At 40.8% G+C, this 24,941-nt stretch overlaps 1 protein-coding gene and 1 pseudogene across 1 annotated transcript in view; both read left to right on the forward strand.

Moving 5' to 3' along the window:
* Positions 1–24,941, forward strand: part of LOC137318381 (zinc finger protein 850-like) — a 263,722-nt pseudogene that overhangs the window by 204,054 nt on the left and 34,727 nt on the right.
* Positions 13,192–24,941, forward strand: part of LOC137318386 (zinc finger protein 16-like) — a 254,149-nt gene continuing 242,399 nt past the window's right edge. Inside the window, exons 1-2 of the mRNA XM_067981276.1 lie at positions 13,192–13,388; positions 13,763–13,849. The gene's annotated coding sequence lies outside the window, so the exon portion shown is untranslated. The remainder of the gene's footprint in view (positions 13,389–13,762; positions 13,850–24,941) is intronic.

Here is a 24,941-nt window from a genome sequence, read left to right on the forward strand (position 1 = left end):
CCCCGCAAGTGGAAACATCATCACTACGTCTTCCCTAACAAACCATTTCATAATCTTAAGACCTCTATCAGGTTACCCATCAGTCTTCTCTTTTCCGGAGAAAAGCGCCCCAGCCTGCTCAATCTTTCCTAATAGGTATAACCTCTCAGTTCTAGAATGAGCCTAGTAATTCTTTTTACACTTTCTCCAGTCCCCCAATGTGCTTTTTATAATATGGAGATCAGATCTGTTCACAGTACTCCAAGTGTGGTCTAAGCAAGATCAGTCATGGTCTAAAGGAATGGTGGAATAAGCTCGAGGGGCCGAATGGTCAACACCTGTTCCTGTGTCCCTATGTTCCATCTGGAGTGTTGTTTGCAGTTCTGTAACCCACGACAGAGTAAGTGTATAGATGTGCTGTCCATAACATGGACATATCCCATAGTGCCTTCGCAATGACAGCTGCTGAGATACAGACCTGTATTACTGCTACCAATGACACAACACGATTGGTTACAGTAATCAAATTCATTTACATAAAAACTAACTGAATGATTTAGCAGTCTAGAACAGTAGTTATTAAATTTCATTATTTTAGAGAAAAACGTCGACACTAACCTTGAGAAATGCTCCGCCGAGCCCCTAAGACAACTAAAAGGAGAAAACATTAATTAGTTAAATTAACACCAACACCTTTAGACGATCAACATAACAAGCTGATTTTCGTGAATTGTTTTATGGATATTTCTCAGTGTGATTGCATTGGTGGCATTTTGGTCCGTTTCGGTTAAACTCCCACTCCAGAACTTGCGAGATTTCCAGATTTCCACTACCCTTTGTTTGAAAAAGTACTTCCTGCTTTCACTCCAAATGGTCCAGCTCTAATTTTAATACCATGCCTACTTGTTCTCGATTCCCCTCGATAACTGAATAAAATCAATCGAGACGTCCCTTTGTAAAACATTCCAATTACCCACGGCAAGTATTAAAAGCTGCCCTTGGGCCTAATGACACAAAACCGCATGAAAACTTGTTCAAAAAACACGAAGGGCCCATTTTGTGGCTGAGTGAAACCGTCAGTAAAAGACAAGGGAAAGCAACTGGTGTGGAGTGTGTGTGCAGACACTGTGTATCTTTACAGATCTTCACATGCGTCCACATCACGAAACAGAATTGCAATGAAAGCGTCGGAGCTCCAATATGGAATAGATGGATGCATTAACGGTGGGAATTGAGATTTAAAAAATTGCAGATTATGGGGTTAATGCTGAGCATAACGGACAGCTGCAGCACTGTGTTTGTTGAAGGGCGTTAGTCTCCAGCCACTGTGCAGGTCTATTTCTCAGTGATGTGGTGAACTCGAGCATACTGAGGGAGGAAGTTAAGTCTAAATAATGAGATGCGAAAGTTGTATGAATTTACTGGAAACCGATACTTTTACAAACAATTTACTCACTGTCACAAATTGCACAATCCGGGTGTCCTCGGCATGGAAGGAGGAGGAAAATCGAATGCCAATAAGTAAAGCAGCAAAAAATATTTCAGGCTGAAGTTAATTGCGACAGGAAATGTTCACAATGTACACCTGAGGTTTCAGCTCAGAAGCGCTTCACCTCAGACAAACAGGAAGTTAAACACTGACAGTAAGAGCAGAGCATCAGAACCAAGGATGTGTTTAAACACATTGAATGAAAATACATTGAGGCAATCTTTGTAATACGTTTCAAACAGAATAATTAATTTTCGAATGCCACCACAATTACAATCATAAAATTATACAACCTTGCAACGCAGAAGGAGGCCATTCAGCCCATTGTGCCTGTGCCAGCTCCTTAACATAGAAACATAGCAAAAAGGAGCAAGGGTAGGCCATTCGGCCCTTCGGGCCTGCTCCACCCTTCAAAATGATCATGGTTGATCATCTAACTCAGTACCCTGTTCCCGCTTTTTCCCCATATCCATTGATCCCTTTAGCATTAAGAAATATATCTATCTCCTTCTTGAATACATCTAATGACTTGGCCTCCACTGCCTTCTGTGGTGGAGAATTCCACAAATTCCCCACCCTCTGAATGAAGAATTTTCTCCTCATCTCGGTTCTAAATGGCATATCCCGTATCCTGAGACTGTAACCCCTGGTTCTGGACTCCCCAGCTATCGGGAACATCCTCCTTGCATCTAGTCTGTTTAGTCCTGTTAGAATTTTATATGTTTCGATGAGATCACCTCTCATTCTTCTAAACTCTAGTGAATATAGGCCTAGTCGACCCAATCTCTCCTCATACGTCAGTCCTGCCATCCCAGGAATCAGTCTGGTAAACCTTCGTTGCACTCCCTCGATGGCAAGGACATCCTTCCTCAGATAAGGAGACCAAAACTGCACACAATACTCCAAATGTAGTCTCACCAAGGTCCTATATAACATCCCTGATCCTGTACTCAAATCCTCTTGCAATGAAGGCCAACATACCATTCGCCTTCCTAACTGCTTGCTGCACCTGAATGCTCACTTTCAGCGACTGATGTACAAGGACAACCAGGTCTCATTGCACCTCACCTTTTCCCAATCTATCACCATTCAGACAATAATCTGCCTTTCTGTTTTTACAACCAAAGCGGATAAATTCACATTTATCCACGTTATACTGCATCTGCTATGTTCTTGCCTACTCATTCAACTTGTCTCGATCACATTGGAACCTCTTTGCATCCTCCTCACAGCTCATATTCCGCCCAGCTTTGTGTCATCTGCAAACTTGGAAATGTTACATTGAGTTCTCTCATCCAGTTCATTGATATATATTGTGAATAGCTGGGGCCCAAGCACTGATCCCTGCGGTACCCCACTGGTCACTGCCTGCCACCCGGAAAATGACCCGGTTATTCCTACTTTCTGTTTCCTGTCTGTCAACCAATTCTCAATCCATGCCAGTATATTCCCCCCAATCCCATGTGCTTTAATTTTGCACACTAACCTCTTTGGTGGGACCTTATCAAAAGCCTTCTGAAAATCCAAATACAACACATCCACTGGTTCTCCCCTATCTATTCTACTAGTTACAGCCTCAACAACCTTTAAAGTGCTATCCAATTAGTCCCAGCCGCCTGCACTTTGTCCATAGTCCTGCATGTTTTTTTTCCCCGTTAAAGTATTTACCCAATTCCATTTTGAAAGTTACAAATAGAGTTGCAGTAACAGACTGATTCTCGGGCATTCATTTATTAATAAAATTGAATTCAATTCTGTTAAAATACATGCAGAGATGGAATCCCACCTTGTGTCTCCTGTATTTGATATAAGGCGACTTATATACAAACTGATTGGGAGAAATAGGAGGATATAATCAGCATCTTAATCGTGTATTATGCTGCAAATTTAACTGGGCCTTGAAACCAAACTAATTTATTTCTGAGTCCAAATTATTAAAGTTATTAAATGACGTTGAAACCACAAGATCTAATTGACATTTTCACGAGAAAGAAATCTATTTGTTCCAGTTTCCACCATTCATTTATCTAAAATGTCAAGTCACCTTGTAGCTCGGTTGGAAATGTAGTCAACTTGAAATTGTAGTAAGCAGTGAGGAGGATAGTAGCAGACTTCAGACAGACTGGTAATAAAATGGGCAGAAACATGGCAGATGACATTTAATACAGAGAAGTGTGAAGAGATGCATTTTGGGAGGAAGAATGCAGCGAGGCAATATAAACCATATGGTGCAATTTTAAAGGTTTTGCAGAAACAGAGAGACCTGGGGGTGTATGTACACAAATCATGAAAGGTGGCAGTACAAGTTAATAGATCTGTTCAAAAAAATTATAGGATCGATGGCTTCAAAAATAGACATTTACCTGACGAAGGAGGAAGCCTCCGAAAGCTTGTAGATTTCAAATAAAAATTGTTGGACTATAACTTGGTGTTGTAAAATTGTTTACAATTGTCAACCCCAGTCCATCACCGGCATCTCCACATCATTTAAAAATAGAGGCAGAGAGAAAAGAAGCAAAGAGATTATGCTAAACATTTATAAATCATTGGTTTGACCGCAGCTGAAGTGCTGCGTCCAATTCTGGGCACTACATTGTTGGAAGGCGGTCAAGACCTTACAGAGGGAGCAGTGGAAATTTATTGGAATGATACCAAGGATAGGGAACGTCAATTAATTGAAGAGACTAGAGACTCTGGAATTATTCTCCTTAGAGCAGAGAAAGTTAAACGGTGATTTAATAGAGGTGTTCAAAATCATGAAGGGTTTTGATAGAGTAAATAAGGGGAATATATTTGCACTGGCAGAAGAGTCGGTAGCCAAAAGGTACTGATTGAAATGAATTGGCAAAAGAACCAGAGGCGAGATGAGGAGAATTTGTTTTTGCAGTGAGGTCTATCGAGATGTCTGTTTGCAAATAATCCCAATAATCCATAGTCAGTATCAAAATGTGCCTTTGTGCCTATTGACACAAAACAGCGTGAAAAGTTCTTCAAAATGTACAAAAGCCCCGTTTTGGGACTGAATGAAACCGTCACTGAAAGATAAAGGAAAGCAGCTGGGTTGGGTATGTGTCCAAACATTGTGCATTTTTACAGATTGCCACATCTCAACACCACAGAAATGCAATAGAAGTGTCGGAGCTCTATTATGGGATGGATGGATGGATGCATTAACGGTGGGAATTGATATGGAAACATTGGAGATTAAAAGCTTCATGCTGATCCCAACGGGCAACTGCAGCACTGAGTTTATTGAAGGACATTAGTCTCCACCCACTCTACAGATCTATATCTCAGTGATATAGTCATACTGAAAGAGGAAGTGGAGTCTAAATAATGAGAACCGAATGGTGTTTGAAGTCACTGTAAACTGGTACTTTTACAGACACTTTACTGACTGTCACGAATATCACAAAATGAGTGTCATCGCTTTGGAGGGCAAGATCCAAGATGAATAAGTAATGAATTTTAAAATATTATGCAATACATTTTGGTCAGAGGAGTAAGGAGGCCACGTATTCCTTGGAAAATAAGAATCAAAATGGGGTATAGGAGCGAAGGAATCCTGGGGTACAGATTTACAAATCATTAACAATAGCAAAGAAAGTTAACAAGACCATAAAAAGCAAACACAGCACTGGGGTTCATTTCTATAACAATAGAAATGAAAAGCAGAGACATTATTTTAAACTTATACAGAACCTTAGTTGGACCACGCTTCGATAACTGTGCTGAGTTCTGGTCGCCACATTTAAAAAAAGACGGTTGCAGAGGCACTGGAGAAGGTGCAAAAAAGATTCACAAGAATGAAACCAGAACTGAGTGGTTACGCCCATCAGGAAAGATTGAACATGCTGGGGATCTTTTCTCTAGAAAAGAGAAGGCTGAGGGGTGACATGATAGAGGTTTTGAAAATTATAAAGTGGTTCGATAGGGTAATCGTAGAGAAGACATTCCCACTTGTGAGACAGTTCAAATCCAGGAGCCTAAATATAGAATAGTCACAATAAATCCAACAGGAGAAACTTCTTTACCCAGAGAGTGGTGAGAATGTGAAACTTGATGCATCATGGAGTAATTGGGGCGAATAGTATAGATGCCTTTAAGGGCAAATTATATAGGTACATGAGAGATAAAGGTGTTGGAGGATATGCCGATAGGGTTAGATGATATAGGGGGCGAGACTCGCGTCGAACATAAACACCGGCACAGACCAATTACGCCGAATGGCCTGTTTCCATGCTGTAAATTCTATATAACATCAGACTGAAGTTAGCAGTGAGAGCAAATACATCAAACCGAAAACTGTGGTTAAACATTTTGAATGTAAATTCACTGTCAATCTTTCTGATATGCTTTCAACCGAAAGTTAATTACCACCAATATTAAAGGTGTAGTAACAGAATTATTCATGGGCATTGATTTATTAATAAAATTCAATTCTAGTCACTTAAAATACATAGACATATTTAATATTGCAACTAACATCTCCTAAGCTATGAATAAGGAGATGTATTTAGGGACAGCATTCGATCAGAATAGGAGAAAGCAGAGGAAACAAACAGTGTCACGGCAAGAGGAGGACAATGCCTCAGGAAACTGACCATTCACAATTTCAGCTGGTTTGGGGCCCGGAATCGAAGTTGGACAGTCAGCTCTTTATTCCGAATAAGGTCAAGGGATCAGGAGGTGGGTCTAATGGGCAAGCTCAGCTCGGAAAGTACATGCGTGGAGATCGGAGGGAAACTAGAAAAAGGCTCAGGATCAGGGCTGGGTGATTGGAGAGCCTTAGGAGAGGTTGGGCGTGGTGATATTGGGAATTGTGGGATGCAGCAGAGGCACCTGAATGGATGGTCTTAATCTTAGTGACTTCGGTTATGTGGAGAAACTGGAAAAACTGGGATTGTTCTCCTGAGAGCAGAGAAGGTTAAGTGGAGATTTAATAGGTGTGTACAAAATTATGAAGGGTTTTGATCGAGTATGAAGGGAGAAACTGGTTCCACTGGCAGGAGGGTCGAGAATCAGAGGATATAGATTAAAGTTAATTGGCAAAAGAACCAGAAGGAGATGAGGATAAATTTTGTTCCGCCAAAAATTGTTCTGATCTGGAATGGTGGTGGAAGCAGATTCAATAGTAACTTTCAAAAGCGAATTGGATAGAAACTTGAAAAGGGAAAAACTGCAGAGCGATGGTGAAAGATTAGGGGAGTGGGATTAATTTGACAGCTCATTTAAATGCTGTCACATTCATGACGAGCCAAATGGCCGTCTTCTGTGCTGTAAGACTTCTTGAAGTTCACTAGGTCCTCGTATTTGTTGGAGGAGAGTGTGGAGGGGGCTGGGAAAGAGATTTATGGAGATTGTGTGTTGTGGGCAAAAGAAGCTGGAGGTTATCTTTGGTCCCCAGGGTCATTCTGGAGCAGCAGCCGGTTTTCAGAGAGGACATAGTGCTTGTTCTAATTCTGGGTCAGCCATATCTTGTGATGGATGGCTAAACCAGTGGTGATCCAGATATGCTCAAGTCTGCACCCCTTGGAATTAAACCAGCAGGAACGATCAGGATAGAAGAGAGTAAACGTTTTACTCGGGGCAAAGGCATCAACGGTTGAAGAACGGGAGTGGTTGAGAAGTTCCACAGCCGCAGAAGTATGATGACAAATGGCGGGTCAAAGTCTAGGCAACAGGGAGTGTGAAAGTGTTTATTGCAAAGTTGGAACGCAGAAGTAATTTGATTTGAAGTAAGTAAGGAGATGTGGGTTATGATGGTTGCAAGGAAGTGACCGAGGCCTTGGCAGTGCACAACTCTGGGCACCACACTTTAGGAAGGATGTCAAGGTCTTGGAGAGGGTAAAGAGGAGATTTACCCGGATGATACCAGGGATGAGGGACTTCAGTAATGTGGAGAGATTGGAGAAGCTGGGGTTGTTCTCCTTAGAGCAGGTAAGTGTAAAGGCAGTCCTAATAGAGGTACTCAAAATAATGAGGGGCTTTGATAGATCAAGTAGAGTGAAATTGTTTCCGCTGGCAAGTGGTCTGTAACCAGAGGTCACAGATTTCAAAGAGTTGGCAAAAGAACTAGAGGGAAATGAGGAGAAATGTTTACATAAAGAGGTTTGCGAAGATCTGGAACACACTACCTGAAAGGGTGATGGAAGCAGATTCCATCGGAACTTTCAAAGGGCAATTGAACATGTACTTGAAGGGGACTAATTTGCAGGGTTATGAAGAAAATAATTCGGGTGTGTTACTAATTTGGATTGCTCGTTCAAGGAGCCAGCATAGACTCGACGGCCGAAAGGCCTCCTCCCACGTTGTAAGATTCTATGATTCTATGATTCTTGTCAACTTGAAATTTTAGTAAGCAATGAGAAGGTTGTTGGCAGAGCTCAGGAGGACATTGGTAGATTGGTGAAAAGGGGAAACACGTGGCAGATGACATTTAATGTAGAGAAGTGTAAAGTGATGTATTTTCGAAAGAAGAGTGAGAAGAGGCAATATAACCTAAATTATCAAATTGCACAGCGGGAGCATTAACAGAGAGACCTGGGGATTCACATTCACAAATCTTTGAAGGTGGTAGTTGGAGATTAAACGGTAAATGCCGACCCTCCTGCCAGTGGAAACAGTCTCTCCCCAACTACTCGATTGAAACCTTTCATTATATTTTTCTGAGCAACGGTCAGCAGTAGCACTGTGTTTGTTGAAGGACATTAGTCTCCACCCACTGTGCAGATCTATATCTCTGTGATGTGGTCAATTGCAGCATACTGAAGGAGGAGGTGGAGTCTAAATAATGAGAACAGAATGGTGTTTGAACTCACTGGGAACCGATACTTTTACAAACAGTTTACTCATTGTTACAAATGTCACAATTCGGGTGAACGGTATGGAAGGAGGAAGTAAATTGAACATGAATAAGTAAAGAATCTGAAAATATTGCAGGCAGAATTTAACAGTGATATCAAATACTTAGAACGGAAGCCAATGGTTTCAGCTCAGAAGCGCTTCACCTCGGACAAAGAGGAAGTTTAACCGCTGACAGTAAGGACAGTCAGCAGAACAAGAATGTGTTTAAACACACTGAATGAAAATTCATTGTGCCAATCTTTCTGATTTTCTTCCAACCGATGGTTATATTCATTAATTCTTTGAAAGCAACCACTATTAGAGGTGCAGTAACGGATATATTCTCAGGCATTCATTTATTAATAAAATACAATACAAGGGACTTAAAATGAATAAAAATATTTAACAATGCAACTAACATCTCCGAAGCTTTCATTAAGGGAATCTATTTAGGGAAAGCACTCAAACAGAATGGGAACCCCTGACAGTAATAACATTGTAGCAGAACCAAGAATGTGTTGAAATATATTGAATGAAAATACATTGTGGCAATCTTTCTGATAGGCTTTTAATCGAGTAATTAATTAATTCTTTGAAATCCACCCCTAATAGTGGTGCAGGAGCACACTGATTATCAGGCATTCATTTATTCATAAAATTGAATTGAATTCACTTGAAATCGATAGAGATGTTTAATATTACACCTAATATCTCCTAAGCTAGCAAAAAGGGGATATATTAGATTGTGCCCCCTTGTTCTCCATTTCACCATCATAACTGAATAAGGTCGATCGAGAGGTGTAAATTTGTAACTAATTCCATTAATCCATGGTAATTATCAATAGGTGCACTTGGGTCTAATTACAAAAAACAGCATGAAAAGTTGGATATAAGGGGTTAATGCTGAGCCCAACTTGCAGCTGCAGCACTGTGTTTATTGAGGAACATTAGTCTCCACCCACTGTGTCGATCTGTATCTTAGTGACATGGTCAATTCTAGCACACTGAAGGAGGAAGTGGAGTTAAAATAAATTCCTAGAGCTGAATGCCGCCTGAGTTATTCACCAGAAACATTTAGTTGTACAGACAGTACACACACGCACATAAATATCACAAAACACCAAAAATCGAGATGCAAGATGGAATAGAGAATGAAAAATAAGCAAGCAAACTGAAAATGGCCAGTACTGAAGAGAACAGTAAGAGCAGGTGGCTTCATGGCGGAAGAAAGCGGTTTCAACTCAGAGGAGAGTGAGTTCAAAGAAAGAGGAACTTAAACTCTGACAGAAGGAACAATGTCTCAGCACCAACTGAATAACTATAAATATATTTACTAGATTATCCACTGAATGTGTTCAAATTTTTCTTCTCCCCTTTTTCTCTCTATCTCCCCCAAAGAGGTGTATTCACGAAGGGAGTTGCTCAGGGCCGCCCTCCAATACCCCACCGCATTATCTGCTCATGTCTGAGTGCAGGGGGTTGATTGACCTGAGGTCAGCCGTGGTGACCCCTGGATAACTGTACCCTCCAAACGCGCATGCTCACTTCCAAGCATGGAACATATGGTATCATAGAATCATGGAATCAGAGAAGGTTACAGCACGGCAGCAGGTCATTCGGCCCATCGAGTCCGCGCCGGCTCCATACATGAGCAATGAAGCAAGTCCCACTGCCCCGCCAGAAATAGCAGGGCTCGTCCGAGATGCAATAAGATGCGATAAGGCGACCCTTGGCCGATATTTCATTCAATGGCTTTGGGGCACTGAGCCCACTGGGATCGCCGCTATCGCCCCACCCCCACCCCTCCCCCCCTCCCCCCTCCCCGCCCCTTGATGGAGATCAGCAAACTCAGTGGATGTTGATCGTGGAATTTTCCTTTTATATACATCTTACTCCTACACTGTGGACAGTAACTGGGCTATCGGGAGACCAATATCTCCCCTTTTCACCCCGTCTCAAGGCGCCTCATGGGAGCGTTATCAAACAAAATGTGACACCGAGCCGCTAAATGAGATATTAGGTCAGGTGACCAACAGTTGTTCAAAGCTGTAGGTTTTAACAGACAGATTATCATAGATTCAATTGTCAAAGAAAAACTAGATCCGAGATACTTTAATACCCATATGAAGAGAGATTGTCCCCTCACCGTTAAACTCCCCTCACCGTTACCCGCAGAGAATTCAGCACAAGCAAGCAACCGCTCTGAATGCTTTCCAATGTTGAGGGCTCCACACGAAATTATGAGTTGCTTTAATCCACTGAGATACCGGAGTTCGGACACCGCCGGGTTCAGTCGCACTCACCCGCTTACAGTTGCCCACTCAGACCGGGAATTGGTATAAAATTGTTTCACGACTCACCAAACAGCAGTAAAAAGCCGGTTGTATCCATTTTCGAAGAAGTGCTACTTTGAGGCATGAGAGCTGCAAGGAACGGCGACTGAATCACTTGCTCCAACTCACAGAAGGACAAACCCGGAAGGGTTGAGAGACTGAGAGCGGATATGGAGGATGGGTGGGAATGAGTTGGTCCCCACAATTAAAGTAACAGCACAGAGTTTTGTGCAACCTGAAATAAGATGTGGTTTGGAACATTGCAATGATCTAATATGGCAGCCTTTGACTATTAGACGGTGATCATAGGATGAAGGGATTAGAATGGACCATTTACCCAGAACAACACCGTAAATCGTTTGTGTTTAGTGAGAACGATTGCTCCCATCATGGTCAGGATCTCTATTACTGGGAAGGGACCGTGTCCCACTTCAGGCACTCGGTGTCAACATCAAGCACCCCAAATTCAGGCGCAGGAAAAAATAACAACAAAGTGCCTCAACCCAAACCTCAGGTGAGCTAGTGTATCGATTATTGCTATTCTATTTCCCAAAACAGCCCTCCCGTGGGCTAGTTTAGCGAGGTGTTGTCCTTATTACATTACAGGCGATTAAAAATAAAACTGGAACATCCAAACCCGGAAGCAATTTAGTTCCACAGAAGTCTGGTATAATTAATGTAGATGGATATGTTCAATGTGACTATGATATTGAGTTGGTTTACTCTCTCATATCGCCCCGGTAACGACTGTGAGGTAGAAAATACCACCTCCAGCTTTCTCCAACCGCCAATTTCAAACCGTTTGTCGATAATAGAACCGAAACACAGCGCTCCGCACAAACCCTTACAGACTCGGGCTTCATATTCAAGGATTTCCAGAAACACGGAGCTTTTAAATAAACTCCGTTACAATTAACAGTCAGTAATATTCCTGCCTAAATACAGTCCCTTCTCTCACAAGTCAACCCGCCTTCTTCCATTTCAGTTCCAGACCCGATTGGATTTCCACACACATCCCCTCCCAGACGGGTTCAGCAGTTTAAAAACACCTTATTCCAGCTGATTTGGAGAATCTCATGTGTTGGTGTTTGAGTTGTGACGCGGAGTTTCTCCGCCAGTGTTACAGTCTCACAGACACTCTCGCCCTGAATCTGTAAAAAGAAAATAACCGTGAACTGGGACTGGAGCCGAACACATCCCCAGTTACAGTGAGGCCCGGACATCACATTCTCAGTGTTTTATATCAGACAGTCTCCCACCTTCATGTTCAGCACTAGAGAGAGACAAACACACACTGTCAGTCTTACACTTCCAATCGGTGTGTCTATATCACGCTTGCCAGCATTATCCAACCTACATACACAGCACCAGAGAGAGACAGACAGACAGACACGATGAGTGAGAGAGATAGAGAAAGCGGAGAGACAGAGACAGACAGACATACACAGTATCAGTTCCAGACTGACCTGCAAAGTTGCGTTTTATCCAGAAAGATCCCATTGTTGAGAAAGAAGGTGCAGTCTCATCTCTCACTGTTATTGCACCAGAGACAGACACATTTTTAATCCCACACTTTGGTACAGTGCAGAGAGTGAAAGAACAATGGGCTACATTTAACCATCTTTTGCCTGTTCTACCATCTGCAGTTATGCAGCTCAGGGCCGTTCGGCATTATTCTCAGTGGAGCGAGAGTTTCACTGCGGTTAAATTAATCTATGACTTTTGCTGTCAGATATTAATCCGACACGGTCCCAACAAACACACCGACTCACTCTTTCCTCACATGTTTCTCCAGGATTGGTTTGAGAAATGCTCGCATCAGTTTTATCAGTAAAGAGTACGAGAATGAACAAAATCCATAGACCCATTTCAGAGCCGCCCAATTTATCTCTGAAAGACTCTTTACCATTAAAAGATACCGAAAGAAACAGCAGGGATGGAAACATCTAGTTTAATAGTTGGAGATTGTAAAGTCAGTCTGGATTCCAGCGTTAGGCACTGGTGGAATCCCATCTGTTTCCCATTCTGGTGCCTGTTCCTGCACTGCCTGTGGACCCCATTCCCTCTGACCTTTCCCCCAGACCCACTTCCTTTGCTCAGACTCGGAAAAATTCCAATTGGGGAAAGTTTCCATCGATTTTTGTATTGGGAATTAAACCAGATATCTGCGCATGCGCGACTCAGCCCCGCCCCCAGCGCTGGTTGTTGGGGAGCAGAAGAGCGCATGCGCGCTCCCCTCCCCCAGCTCGGCCTGTGGGCGCCATTCCCTCAGTGAGCGGAAGAAGATGGTTTAAAACAGCCGGGAATGGAGAGATCACGGCCCCCGGGGGAAGGGAGCAAAGAGCAGCCTCGTTACAGCAGCTCATCGCTTCGGGACCGTGTCCGCAGATGGGCTCAGAGATCGGCATTGAGTCCGGGGGAAGGTCAGGGGGAGTCCGGGGGCTGTTTGTAAGAGGCGGAGTGGATCAGGAACTGGTCCCGGAACATGGAGTGAGCGGGGGAAGGGAGAGGTCATTCTCGGGCTGTGTGTGTCCAGGGTGTGTCCAGGAGAAGGGAGACAGAATGGGAAGAACCTGATATTTAAAATCATTGCTGCTTTCTCTCCCCAAACCAGTAGTGAATGGTTCTGGTTTAGTTCCAGTCTCACCCTGTTTATTGTTATTGGACAGTGAAGAGTGGAAACAGAGCCGGACAGTAAGGATGTGGGGAGTTATACAAAGAGCATCAATTGCAGGCATCAGGTGAGAAGTGTGAAGGACACATTTTAAACAGCGGCTGTTTGGTTTCATTTGAACGGTTAGTCCCATGGGAGAGGGGATTGGAATCCTGACCTGTGCAAACGTCCCAGCCCCATCGGGTAGTCCCATTCATTTGTTAGTGGAGGTGTTGGGTTGTGTCTGGATGTCAATACATTGTTGTAAAACAGCCCAACACACCTGGTGTGCAGAAGCTGGGTGCTGCAGTACTACAGTGGAGTCAGACACTGACACTGTTTGAATCGCTGATTTACATTTATGGATATTCAAAATAATTATTAACAGATATTAAACTGATCACTTCTGTATTTTCTTCGTCACCTGTTCTTGAGTTACCAGACATACGTTTCTTTCTACAGGCAAACCCTTGAAGGAGCCAGAATAAATGTGATGTTTCCTCCACCCGAGGCACAAGGAACAGTGCAGCCAGCTCCTTCTCACACACAGTAAGTACATTATCACACACAGAGCACGGAGACACAGACAGATCATCAGTTCCACAGTCTCAGACAGCAGAAGTACTCAGTCCCACAATGATCCCAAGTTCCAGAGACACATTTTCAATCCATAGTCAAACAGAACAGGTGAGGCAGACACTGTTCCATTTCCCCCTAACTCAGTCCCGCTGACAGGGAGATACAAAAATCCAAGTCCAAAATCACACTCTCAGATTGTCTATCTCAAAAAGGGGCAACATTAGCCATGAATTAAATACCAGATAGAAATCACACATGGTACCCGATTGAAAGGTACAGAAAGAATTCCAATAACGTTCCTTGAGATTCCTATTGAATTCGAGCCCAGAACTCTCACACACATGTGAGTTTAATACATGCAGTATCCATTCAAATAGTGTACCATTCGAATACAAATTGCTAGTGCAAAACTCACGTACAGTATCAGATTGAGAAATGCTGTGACAGTGTAACCTGAGAAACAAATTAGATACCAGTTTATAATACACTCATAGTATGAGATTAAAAGATACTGTATCAATTCTGTTCATCCAGACCGAGATACACATTACACACGAGTCCAAAAATCTTATGAAACAAAGTTTAAAGTTACAGTATCAATTCCTTTAGTGCAGACTGATCTACACATTAAATACCAATTCACAATATCATTTTGAAAGATTCATTATCATTCACAATAGTAATCACAGAAATACACATTTAATACGAGTCCAAAAAGCACACAAATTATCTGATTGAAACCTCCAGCATCAAATCCTAAAGTGTATCCATTAGGACCAATTAAATAATGTGAAAAACTATTTAAACATTAAGACATTAAAGCTACAGTATTGAACGCCATAATGTAATCTGAGAGAATAATTCCATACAGATACAGAATGAATCTTACACTCAGATACAGTACAGAGACACACAGATACAGAATGAATCTCACACTCACATACAGTACGAGAGGTTGCCAGACATAAATTCAATCCCACACTGAAGTACGGTACAAGAGATGACAGATACAGAATGAATCCCACACTGGCCATACAGTACCAAGGACTGACAGATATCAAGTTCATCCCACACTCTCATAAAGCACTCGAGACTTACAGGTAAAGTATGAATCCCACACTCACACATAGTACCAGAGACTGACAGATACAGATTGAATCTCACACTCACACACAGCACCAGAGACTGACAGATACGGAATGAATCCCACACTCACACACAGTACCTGAGAACTGCAGATATAGAATGAATCCCACACTCACACACAGTACCAGAGACTGACAGATACAGAATGAATCCCACACTCACACACAGCACCAGAGACTGACAGATACAGAATGAATCCCACACTCACACACAGTACCAGAGACTGACAGATACAGAATGAATCCCACACTCACACACAGTACCGGAGAATGACAGATACAGAATGAATCTCACACTCACACACAGTACCAGATACTGACAGATACAGAATGAATCCCACACTCACACACAGTACCAGAGAGTGACAGATACAGAATGAATCCCACACTCACACACAGCACCAGAGAATGACAGATACAGAATGAATCCCACACTCACACACAGTACCAGAGATTGACAGATACAGAATCAATCCCACACTCACATACATTATGAGAAACTGCTTATACGGAAATAATTCAACACCCACACACAGTACTAGAGAATGTATATACAGAATGAATCCCACACTCAAATTGAGTACCAGAGAGTGACAGATACAGCATGAATCCCAAACTCACATGCAGTACCAGAGACTGAGAGATGCAAGGTGAATCTCACAGTCACCTATATTCGTGCAGGCTGAGTTACAAATTACTTACCAGAGCAAAAATCTCACAGTCACAGATTGAAAGATAACGTATCAATTCCATCAATGCAGGCTTGGTTGCACATTACGTACCAGTCCAAAAATCTCACAGTGTCAGATTGAAAGATACAGTGTCAATTCCATTAATGCAGACTGAGCTACACATTAGAAACCACGACAACAAAACTGTTACAGATTCAGACTGAAATATACAGTATTCTATTCATGCAGACTGAGCTCCACATTATATACAAGTTCAAAAATGTCACCATATCAGTTTGGAAGATGCACAAATTCACAATTGTTTTCCCATCGATACAGATTTAATAGTAGTCCAAAAATAGATGCCCACATTATCTGATTATATCCGACAGCATTACATTTTAAAATATATCATTATCTACTAATTAAAGACTGGGAAATAATATTCATACATTAAGGTTTTAAAGATACAGATTTGAACACCATACTGTAAACGGAAATACAAATTAGATACAGATAAAGAATGAATCTCACACTCCGATAGAGTGCCAGAGACTGATATATGGAATGAATCCCAAACTCATACAATCTACCAGAGACTGACAGATTCAAAATGAATCCCACACTCACACATTATCGCACAGACTGACAGATACAGAATTTCTCTCACTGATCCACAGCATCAGAAATTGTTAGATACAGAATGAATGTCTCACCCACACACAATACTAGAGACTGACAGATACAGAATGAATCCCACACCCACACACAATACCAGAGACTGACAGATACAGAATGATTCCCACACTCACATAGAGTACCAGGAACAGAATGAATTTCACTCACATACAGTAGCAGAAACTGACAGATACAGAATGAATATCACAGTCACATTACTGCAGACTGAGTTACACTTTACAGACCAGTCCAAAGATCTCCTCGTGCCAGATTGAAAGATACAGTATAAATTCCATTAGTGCAGACTGAGCTACATATTAGATATATTGGTAAATACTCAGTATTATACTGAAATAAATAGTATCAATACCATTGGTACAGACTGAGCTACACATTATATACCAGTCCAAAAACCTCATAAATGAGCAGACAGGAAGATACAGTTTCAATTCTATTCGTACCGCCTGAGCTGTACAATACATACAAGACTGAAAATCCCATACAACATTAGACTGAAAGATACAGTATCGATTTCATTAGTGCAGACTGAGCCACACATTATATAGCAGTCCAACAATCTCATATCCTATCAGACTCAAAGATACAACATCAATTCCATGAGCACAGACTGAGCTACATGTTGCTCACCAGTCCTAAAATCTCAGAGAATCAGATTGAAAGATTCAGTATCACTTCCATTTTTGAAGACTGAGCTACACATCACATTCCAGTCCAAAAATCTCATACAGTATCAGACTGATAGATAGAGTATCAATTCCTTTAGTTCAGGATGAGCTACATATTGCTTACCAGTCCAAAAATCTCACACAGTGTTCGACTCCGATACAGAATTAGTCCCATTATTGCAGACTGAACTACACATTACATACCAGTCCAGTAATTTCACCATGAACAGATTGAAAGGTACATTGTCATTCACAATAGAGTTTAGAGATTAATATGTATTACTACTCCAAAACTCACACACATTCTTTGATTAAAGAAAATCAAAAGAAATCCATATTTACAAATTAAATAATCAACGGAGAACTATATATAATTTAAAGTATTAAAGATACAGTTTCAAATAAGATACTGTAAACTGAAATAAGAATACAGAATGAATTCAGACTTGCACATTTTCTCAGAGACTGAATTACAGAATGAATCCCACACTGAGATAAAGTTGCAGAGAATGGCAGATACAGAATGAATCCCACATTCACATACAGCACCAGAGACTGACAGATACAGAATGAATCCATCACTTATATATAGTACCCCTGAGACTCACAGATGCAGAATATACACCAAGCTCACAGTCTGTACCAGAGACTGACAGATACAGGATGAATCCTACACTCACATACAGTACCACGAACAGAATGAATCTCACTCACGCACAGTATCAGGGACTGACAGATATAGAATGAATCCCACACTCACCCACCATACCAGGAACAGAATGAATCTCACTCATGCACAGTACCAGGGGCTGACAGATAAAGAATGAATCTCACACTCACAAACAGTACCAGAGACTGACAGATACAGAATGAAGCTCACACTCACATACAGTACCAGAGACTGACAGATACAGAATGAATCTCACACTCACATACAGTACCAGAGACTGACAGATACAGAATGAATCTCACACTCACAAACAGTACCAGAGACTGACAGATGCAGAATGAATCTCACAATCACATTACTGCAGACTGAGTTGCGCATTACATACCAGTCCAAAAATCTCATAGTGTCAGATTGAAAGATACAGTGTCAATTCCATTAATGCAGACTGAGCTACACATTAGAAACCACGACAACAAAACTGTTACAGATTCAGACTGAAATATACAGTATTCTATTCATGCAGACTGAGCTCCACATTATATACAAGTTCAAAAATGTCACCATATCAGTTTGGAAGATGCACAAATTCACAATTGTTTTCCCATCGATACAGATTTAATAGTAGTCCAAAAATAGATGCCCACATTATCTGATTATATCCGACAGCATTACATTTTAAAATATATCATTATCTACTAATTAAAGACTGGGAAATAATATTCATACATTAAGGTTTTAAAGATACAGATTTGAACACCATACTGTAAACGGAAATACAAATTAGATACAGATAAAGAATGAATCTCACACTCCGATAGAGTGCCAGAGACTGATATATGGAATGAATCCCAAACTCATACAATCTACCAGAGACTGACAGATTCAAAATGAATCCCACACTCACACATTATCGCACAGACTGACAGATACAGAATTTCTCTCACTGATCCACAGCATCAGAAATTGTTAGATACAGAATGAATGTCTCACCCACACACAATACTAGAGACTGACAGATACAGAATGAATCCCACACCCACACACAATACCAGAGACTGACAGATACAGAATGATTCCCACACTCACATAGAGTACCAGGAACAGAATGAATTTCACTCACATACAGTAGCAGAAACTGACAGATACAGAATGAATATCACAGTCACATTACTGCAGACTGAGTTACACTTTACAGACCAGTCCAAAGATCTCCTCGTGCCAGATTGAAAGATACAGTATAAATTCCATTAGTGCAGACTGAGCTACATATTAGATATATTGGTAAATACTCAGTATTATACTGAAATAAATAGTATCAATACCATTGGTACAGACTGAGCTACACATTATATACCAGTCCAAAAACCTCATAAATGAGCAGACAGGAAGATACAGTTTCAATTCTATTCGTACCGCCTGAGCTGTACAATACATACAAGACTGAAAATCCCATACAACATTAGACTGAAAGATACAGTATCGATTTCATTAGTGCAGACTGAGCCACACATTATATAGCAGTCCAACAATCTCATATCCTATCAGACTCAAAGATACAACATCAATTCCATGAGCACAGACTGAGCTACATGTTACTCACCAGTCCTAAAATCTCAGAGAATCAGATTGAAAGATTCAGTATCACTTCCATTTTTGAAGACTGAGCTACACATCACATTCCAGTCCAAAAATCTCATACAGTATCAGACTGATAGATAGAGTATCAATTCCTTTAGTTCAGGATGAGCTACATATTGCTTACCAGTCCAAAAATCTCACACAGTGTTCGACTCCGATACAGAATTAGTCCCATTATTGCAGACTGAACTACACATTACATACCAGTCCAGTAATTTCACCATGAACAGATTGAAAGGTACATTGTCATTCACAATAGAGTTTAGAGATTAATATGTATTACTACTCCAAAACTCACACACATTCTTTGATTAAAGAAAATCAAAAGAAATCCATATTTACAAATTAAATAATCAACGGAGAACTATATATAATTTAAAGTATTAAAGATACAGTTTCAAATAAGATACTGTAAACTGAAATAAGAATACAGAATGAATTCAGACTTGCACATTTTCTCAGAGACTGAATTACAGAATGAATCCCACACTGAGATAAAGTTGCAGAGAATGGCAGATACAGAATGAATCCCACATTCACATACAGCACCAGAGACTGACAGATACAGAATGAATCCATCACTTATATATAGTACCCCTGAGACTCACAGATGCAGAATATACACCAAGCTCACAGTCAGTACCAGAGACTGACAGATACAGAATGAATCCATCACTTGTATATCGTACCCCTGAGACTCACAGATGCAGAATATACACCAAGCTCACAGTCAGTACCAGAGACTGACAGATATAGAATGAATCCTACACTCACATACAGTACCACGAACAGAATGAATCTCACTCACGCACAGTATCAGGGACTGACGGATATAGAATGAATCCCACACTCACCCACCATACCAGGAACAGAATGAATCTCACTCATGCACAGTACCAGGGGTTGACAGATACAGAATGAATCTCACACTCACATACAGTACCAGAGACTGACAGATACAGAATGAATCTCACACTCACAAACAGTACCAGAGACTGACAGATGCAGAATGAATCTCACAATCACATTACTGCAGACTGAGTTGCGCATTACATACCAGTCCAAAAATCTCATCGTGTCAGATTGAAAGATACAGTGTCAATTCCATTGGTGCAGACTGAGCTGCATATTCGATATATTGTTAATACTCATGTTATACTGAAATAAACATTATCAATACCATTGGTACAGACTGAGCTACACATTACATTCGAGTCCACAAACCCCATAAATGATCAGACTGGAAGGTATAGTTTAAATTCTATTCACACCACCTGAGCTAAAATTAAATAACAGCCCAACAATCTCATACAATATTAGACTGAAAGATACAGTATCGATTCCGTGAGTGCAGACAGGGCCACAGATTATATAGCAATCCAACAATGTCACAACATATCAGACTCAAAGATACAATTTCAATTCCATTAGCCTAGACTGAGCTATATGTTACTCACCAGTCCAAAAGTCTCTCACAGTGTTAGACTCCGACACAGAATTAATCACATTATTGCAGACTGAACTACACATTACATACTAGTCCAATAATTTCAACGTGAACAGATTGAAAGGTACATTATCATTCACAATAGAGTTCAGAGATTAAGATGTAATACCACTCCAAAACTCACACACATTGTTTGATTAAAGAAAATCGAAAAGTGCATCCATATTATCAAATCAAATACTCGACAAAGAACTGTATATAATTTGGAGTGTTAAAGATACATTTTCAAGTAAGATACTCTGAACTGAAATAAGAATATGGAATGAATTCAGACTTGCACATTGTCTCAGAGACTGAATTACATAATGAATCCCACACTGAGATAAAGCAGCAGAGAATGGCAGATACAGAATGAATCCCACTCACACTGACAGTACCATAGACTGACAGGTACATAGTTAATTCCACACTCACACACAGCACCAGAGACTGGCAGTGATGGAATTAACCTCACACTGACATAAAGCACCAGAGACTGTCAGATACAGAATAAACTCCACTCTCATATACAGTACCAGAGACAGACAGACAGGTACAGAATAAACACCACTCTCAAAAACGGTACCAGAGACAGACAGATACAGAATAAACCTCACTCTCATATACAGTACCAGAGACTGACAGATACAGAATAAACCCCACTCTCATGTACAGTACCAAAAACTGACCTCTACTGGACGTAAGCGAGAACTGTAAAAAAGCGGAACAAATTCACATTATCTGTCGTGGTTGCAGAAACAGGACAGTGTGCAATGTGAGGAAAGTTTCTGTCTGTAACTTTTACTCTCGTATTTTTGCACATTTTGACGGTGAAACATGAAGACAATTGATTCATAATAAAGTTTTTCTTTCACTCATTCGATAGTTGTGAATTTGCCCCATTATATTTCACTGTACATTGCGCAGTGTTTCTCTCTGATTTCCCACGACACGATTTAAATTGCTCCTCTACCCCATTTAGACTCTTATTTTCCATGCAGTATGTGGCCTCCTTATTCCCCCTCGCGAAATGCCCCACCTCACACCTTTCTATATTGAAATTCAATGGCCATTTACACGGCTGTTCTGCAAGTTTATTTTGTCCCAGTCTTCCTCAGTATTGACAATACCCCCGAAATCAATTACATGAATTTAACACAGCATTACAAGTAGTGTTTGGTCAAACAAAATGTACTTGCAGCTCGTCTCCATTCCCAGTTTTTCTAAATCCCACTCGTGCAATATAATGTGAAGAATGAGTTTATCTTCTGTCCCTCTCTCATCTGTAAACTTCAATGACCCGGGGTTTGGGGACATCTACTGGCCGGAAGCAGAACTGCAACAGTTCGGAACAAATTGCTGAAACCGGACAAGGTGCAGTGTGAGCGTGTTTGTGATTGGTGGCAGGTATTAAATCTGATTTTTTTATACCTGTCCATTAAACTTTACTGTTTGTTACTGAACAGTAAACAGAGCCGGACAGAAAGGATGTGGGGAGTTACAAAGAGCATCTATTGCAGGCATCAGGTGAGAAGTTTGAAGGACTCATTTTAAACAGCGGCTGTTTTGTTTCGGTTGAACTGTTCATTCCAAGGGAGAGGGAATTAGAAATCTGATGTGTGCAACGGTCCCGTCCACATCGGTAGTCCCATTCATTGATCAGTGCAGCGGTTGGGTTGTGTCTGGATGTCACTAAATTGTTGTAAAACAGCCCAACACACCTGGTGTGCAGAAGCTGAGTGCTGCAGGACTGCAGTGGAGTCAGACACTGACACTTTGTAACGCTGGTTTTCATTTGTGGTTATTACAATGATTATTAACAGAGATTCAATTGATCAGTTTTGTATTTTCTACTTTACCTGTTCTTGAATTACAAGACATACTTTTTCTTCCTACAGTTAAATCCTTGAAGGACCCAGAATCAGTGTGATGTTTACTCCACCCGGGGCACAAAGAGCAGTCAGTGCAGCCAGCTCCTTCTCACACACAGTAGGTACCTTATCACTCACAGAGCACAGAGACACAGACAAGTCATCAGTCCCACAGTCTCAGACAGCAGAAATAGTCAGTCGCGCACTGATCCCAATCCAACAGTCAAAGAGAGCAGGAGAGAAAGACATAATTCCCATTTCACAATGACTCAGTATCGCTGACCGGCAGATAAATATTTCCCAGTCCAAAATCACACCCAGTATCAGATTGAAAGGCACGGTGTTAATCTCACATTCGTTCAGCCTTAGCTGCAAATTAAATACCAGGTAGAACTGACACATGGTACTGATCGATAGATACAGAATGAATCACAATAGTGTACTCCAAGATTCAAATTAAATACCAGCCCACAACTCACACACATTATGAGTTTAAAGATGCCATATTCATGACAATAGTGTACACTGAGATATAAATTAGATACCAGTTCAGATGTTACCCATATTTGACTCACATATGTCCAAAAACCTCATAGTGTCAGAATGAAATGTACAGTTTCAATTCCTTTACTGCAGGCTGAGGTACACATTAGATACCAGTCGAAAATTCTCATACAGTATCAGATTGAAAGACACTGTATCAATCCCATTATTGCAGACTGAGCTACACATCACATACCAGTCCAAAAATCTCAGTGTCAGGTTGAAAGATACACTATCAATCCCATTAGTGCAGATGGGGCTACACATTATATACCAGTCCAAAATTCGCATAAGGTATCGTACTGGAAGATACAATATCAATTCCTTTACTGCAGACAGAGGTTCACATTAGATACCTGTCCAAAAATCACATACAGTATCATACTGAAATATATAGTATCGATTTGATTAGTACAGACTGACCGACACGTTACATACCAGTACAAAAATCTCACAAAGTGTCAGACTGGAAGATACAGTATCAATTCCATTAGTGCAGACTGAACTATACCTTACAAACCAGTCTAAATATATTGCGCAGTGTCAGACTGAAAGGTACAGTATGAATTCCATTAGTGCAGACTGAGCTACACATTATATACCGTCCAAAATTCACATACATCATCATACTGAAACAGACAGTGTGAATCCTATTAGTGTAGACTCAGCTACACATCAGAAACCAGTCCAAAAATCTCTCGCAGTGTCTGACTGAAAGTTAGAGTGTCAATTCCATTAGTACAGTCTGAACCACACATTTCATACCAGTCGAAAAATCTCATAGTGTCAGACTGAAAGATACAATATCAATTCCATTAGCCCAGACTGAGCGACACAATAAATACCAGTCCAATAATTTCACAGTAAAAGATTGAAATGTACATTATCTTCACAGAGATTAAAATGTAATCCGACAACAAAACTCACACACGTTGTTTGATTAAAATAAAATCCGAAACTGTATCCATATTTACAAATTAATGCTAGATGAAAGATTTGCATACATTAATGACTTAAAGATACAGTTTGAAACACCATACTGTAGCCTGAAATAAGAATACAGAACGAATCCAGACTTGCACTTTGACCAGAGACTGAGTTACAGAATGAATCCAAACTGAGATAAAATACCAGAGACTGACAGTCAAAGAATGAATCCCACACTCACAGATAGCACCAGAGATTGACAGATACAGAATGAATCCCACACTCACACACATTCCCAGAGATTGACAGTCACAGAATGAATCCCACACTCACATACAGTACCAGAGACTGAGAGATACAGAATGAATCCCACACTCACAGACTGTACTGGAGACTGACGGATACAGAATGAATATCAAACTCACATACATTACCACAGATTGACAGATACAGAATGAATCCCACACTCACAGACTGTACTGGAGACTGACGGATACAGAATGAATATCACACTCACATACAGTAACAGAGACTGACAGACAGAGAATTAATCCCACACTCACATGCAGTCTGACATCTACTGGCCATAAGTGAGAACTGTGACAGAGTGGAACAAATTCACATTATCTTTCGTCGTTCCAGATTCAGGACAATGTGTCATGTGAGGAAATAGTTTCTCTCTGTAACTTCTACTCTCGTACTTTTTCATATTTTGTCCGTGAAAAATTAGACAATTGATTCATAATA

This window comes from Heptranchias perlo, unplaced genomic scaffold, assembly GCF_035084215.1.
Source record: "Heptranchias perlo isolate sHepPer1 unplaced genomic scaffold, sHepPer1.hap1 HAP1_SCAFFOLD_70, whole genome shotgun sequence".
NCBI classification, from domain to species: Eukaryota; Metazoa; Chordata; class Chondrichthyes; order Hexanchiformes; family Hexanchidae; genus Heptranchias; species Heptranchias perlo.